Here is a 4217-nt window from a genome sequence, read left to right on the forward strand (position 1 = left end):
TACATAAACTTGACCTGGCTATCCCTTATCTCCCTCTAGTAGTAAGTTGTTACAAACTATTTACTAAAATAAAAATACTCTTTACGTGTATGTAGGTGATACTCAGGAAATGGTGTGGCAAAGAATATTCAATTTATATGCTTAGAGTTCTAAGGTAAAAAACAGAAATTTGGTACTTGAATGCCAATATGTGATTAAGGAAATAGAATATCATGGAGAGTAATGGATCGCAAAATTTAGGATAATAATAACAGCAATATCAGGCCAAAAGGTAGTACAGGCATCTTGAATATCATTCTAATGTTCTTTATTACTGTCCTGAGATACTTATAATTTTCAAGGAGAATAATGGGAGTTAAAAATAGCAAAGAAAAAAAAAAAGGAAAGCAAAGGGAATGTATGAGCCAAGATAATACAGAGATTAAATTCTACCAACTTCTTTCATAAATCTTTGATATCTCCACAGTCCCTGAATGGATACTTTGGCCAAGCATTGAACTGCTTCTGTGATCAGCAAACATACAGACTTTCTTTTCCTTTTTTTCCCCATTTAAAAATTATCTCCTACTTCTTGAGTTGGCAGAACGTCAGGCAAATTGATTGCCCGTCTATTTTCTGTACACAGCCCACATCTTTAAGGACCTCAGAATTTTTCTTAACATTGTGTGCCCTACCTAGAAGCCATTTTTTCCGCCTTTTCCACTTGTTCAAATCCTACTCATTTTCCAAAGCTTAACATAATGTGCTATCTCTGCATTTCCTTATCTCTCTCTGAGGTCTCAAAGCAAATTAGTGATGCATATCCTATGATTGTAAAACTAGCTACCTATCTATTACTGTAAAGCAGTTTTTCCAACCACTGATTTAAAATATTCATGGATTAACAGTGATAAAGATGGTAAATGTGTCCATTTCTATTTCAATTTTAAAATCAAATTGAAATATAACTGCTTAAAAGAGGAAAAAAAAAGTTTGAGGTCTCAAACACTGTCAAATGAATACCCATTCAGTTTATCAAAACTGAACAATGCCAGCTGAAAGGAAGAGCTTTAAACTCTATTCAGTTTTAAACTACCATTATTCTTATTTTTAAAACTATTTTATAAATCATTGATTAAAGATATTGAGAGACCTAAGGGTATTGAAAACCAGAGGTGAAAGTAGAAGTAAGGAAGTTTGTATATCTGCAAATTTGCACCAACACCATCTTTATCAGGTTTGAAAAGTGCATTCAGGCAATTCACATTTCGATAAAGAAGAAAGAGTTGTGTCTGGAAATTCAAGATCAGTAACCAAAGAAAATATATGTGTCACATATATTTAATCTTTTACTTGTGAGGTACAAAAGCAAGACACGTCCAAATAGTGTTATTGATGTAGAAGTGTTTTCATAAAGCAGCCTCTAACTTCCTTTCTTATCTCATAATTAAGAAATTAAATAATTAATATAAATATAAAAAATAGTATGATATAGTTAAAAAGTATGAAATACAAAAAGTCAAATATCAATTAAGGAAACGTTGTTTTTGTCCATATTTGATGACAAAAAATTGTTAAATTTCAGGTCATCTTTCACTATATATTTGGTACTGAAATACAATACATTAAAACTTTATGCATTAACAAATTAAGCTTCTTATTAATTATTTGGAGGTAAAATTTCCTTTTTTAGTAGGAAAAATCAAATTTAGTTTTCTATTATGGCTATATTAAAGAATACACAATCCTTAATAATTTCCTAATATAATTAGAAATCTGACTCTTCATATCATTAAAAATGAATAAAATTTTTTAACATGACAGGCTATAGATATAACTATGAAAATGGGTCACAGGTCTGAAAAGGTTTGGAAATGTTAGTTGATAAATAAAAATAATTAAAAATTGAATATAACAAATTAATACTTTATATTCACTTAGAAATGTGATATATAAATAAATCAATAGATGAATAAATACATGAATTAGAAGGAGGAGGGAAGAGCAAGATTTGTTAGAGAAGAAATTGATTGTAAAGCCAGATAGACCTGGTTTGAATTTTTTAAACTGCCACTTATGAGCTATAGGTCCTTAGGAAAGATATCCCACCAAAAGTCTTTGAGCACAAGTTAATTATAAAAATAATAGATATGGCAGTTCCGGTAATATACCTACCTATGCAGTAGTCCTTATGCAAAGTTTTTATCCCATTCTTTTCTTGCTCTAGTTTGAGTGTAGTTTCAGCCTGCATGTGGTATACACATGGCTTCAACCTGTGTTGAAATGTTCAGGAGAAAGACACAAATCCTAGAAGTTAGTATTTCTTCCCAGCTTTCTTTTGTGTAATCCTCATTTATCCAAATTCAATTGCATTTTTTTCCCACTGTTCTTTGATATCATCCATTACTTTCCTAGATGAGATGGAGGACTAAAAGACTAAGACTAATCTTTTAGTCCTCCATCTCATCTACCTTTTATAATACATTGTAACAAATAAAAAATTTATAAAATTCTATCTAATAAACAATAATCATTCATCTAATTAAGGTAGGGAATTAGATATTATCACCTAGATATTTTTCATAAGCTCAGATAATCTTCTTAATTTTCTCATGCCTAAACCTCAAAGTCAGCAGCACCATTCTAGTTTCTTCTGTTATATTTGGCTGGATAGATCTATGGATTGGCCAAGAGATAGTAGAAGTCTCAGTTCTCTCTGTTCTTCTCCATTATTTCCCACAAACATATCTGAGAATGCTGTTCTAAAAAGAGGAAATGGATTGAAGTTACATTTAAATGTTGACTATCAAATAACAAAATATATCTATAATGACTGGAATTTTAGGATCAAAAGTTTCATTAGAATAAGAACGTATGTCTTAAAATTATGCAGTATGAGAGACTCTGCTGCTGGCTTTCACGTACTCATCTGCCATGTTTTGAGAGGATCACATATAGCTAGGACCTGAAGGCAGCCTCTAGTAGCTGTGGACAACACCTAGTCAACAGTAAGCAAGGAAGCAGGAATCTCAGTCCTACAACCACAAGGAACTCACTTTCTCCAGCAAACATACGAGTGTAGAAGATGACCTCAAGCCTCAAATGAGAAAGTAGCCCAGCAGAAACTGTGTGAAACTGTGAGAAGAGAATTCAGCCACTCTATGCTCGAACTACATACAGAACTGTGAGATAATAAATGGGTGTGGCTTTAAGCCACTAAGTTTGTTATGAAGCAATAGAAAATTAATATGATAGGGTTTTTTGTTTTGTTTTTTTTTGTTGCATTAATTCCCATTGTTTCTTATATCAAAACAAATAACCTGAAAGCTATTTCTGGGACTAAAGACTTTCCATTCCCCACAGAAATTCTTTCATGGAATTAAGGGTTCCATGTTAAATCTTAAACATTTTAGTTGCAGGTTAATGCCATAAATAAATATATAAAAATAGTTTATTCAGCTAGTCAGCAAATATTTCCGGTATGCCTTCTACATGTTGGGTACTCTTTTAAGCAATGTGGAATATGGCAGTGAACAAGAGAGTGAAAATTCCCTGGCCCCAAGGGCTTTACATCTTCATATAATATATATTAAAGATTTTAAAAATACCAAAGAAATATATGATAAAATCAAGTAGCATAATAAATGCAACAAAGTGGAGTTAGAAGATAGAGTATGATGAGAGATTGCTGTTTTAAATACATTGGACACTAGAGAGATAACATTTGAGCAGAGAAGCTGAATAAAGAGGGGGAACAGAACCAACACACAAATATCTGGGAGAAGAGGGTTTCAGGTCAAGGGAACAGCCGGTGGAAGGTCCAGAGGTAGGATGTGTTTTGACGTGTTCCAGAAAGGCCAGAGTGGTGTGAGCAGAGTGAATGAAGTAGAAGATAGTAAGAGATAAAGGTGGAGGAGAAGTCAATGGCCAACCATATGAGGTCTTTTAGATTCTGAACCTTTGAAGATACTTTCTACTTCTGAACCTTTTGTTAGAACTCTTTGATGACACTGTCCATTTTAATGTATATCTCTTTTAAAGATCTAGTAATCAAGTTATCTTAAAATTTGGTTCATGAAGAAATTTGATGCCTTCTGAAGGACTGCTAAGTTTTCTTTTATGATGAGAGTTTTAAAACACATAACAGTACCCTTGTGGTCATGGCTGCCAGGAGACACCAAGCTTGGGCTTGAGTGAACGAATGTTCCTCAGCTAAGGTTTTGGGTAAACTCATCTCC

The sequence above is a fragment of the Tursiops truncatus genome, chromosome 9, assembly GCF_011762595.2.
Source record: "Tursiops truncatus isolate mTurTru1 chromosome 9, mTurTru1.mat.Y, whole genome shotgun sequence".
NCBI classification, from domain to species: Eukaryota; Metazoa; Chordata; class Mammalia; order Artiodactyla; family Delphinidae; genus Tursiops; species Tursiops truncatus.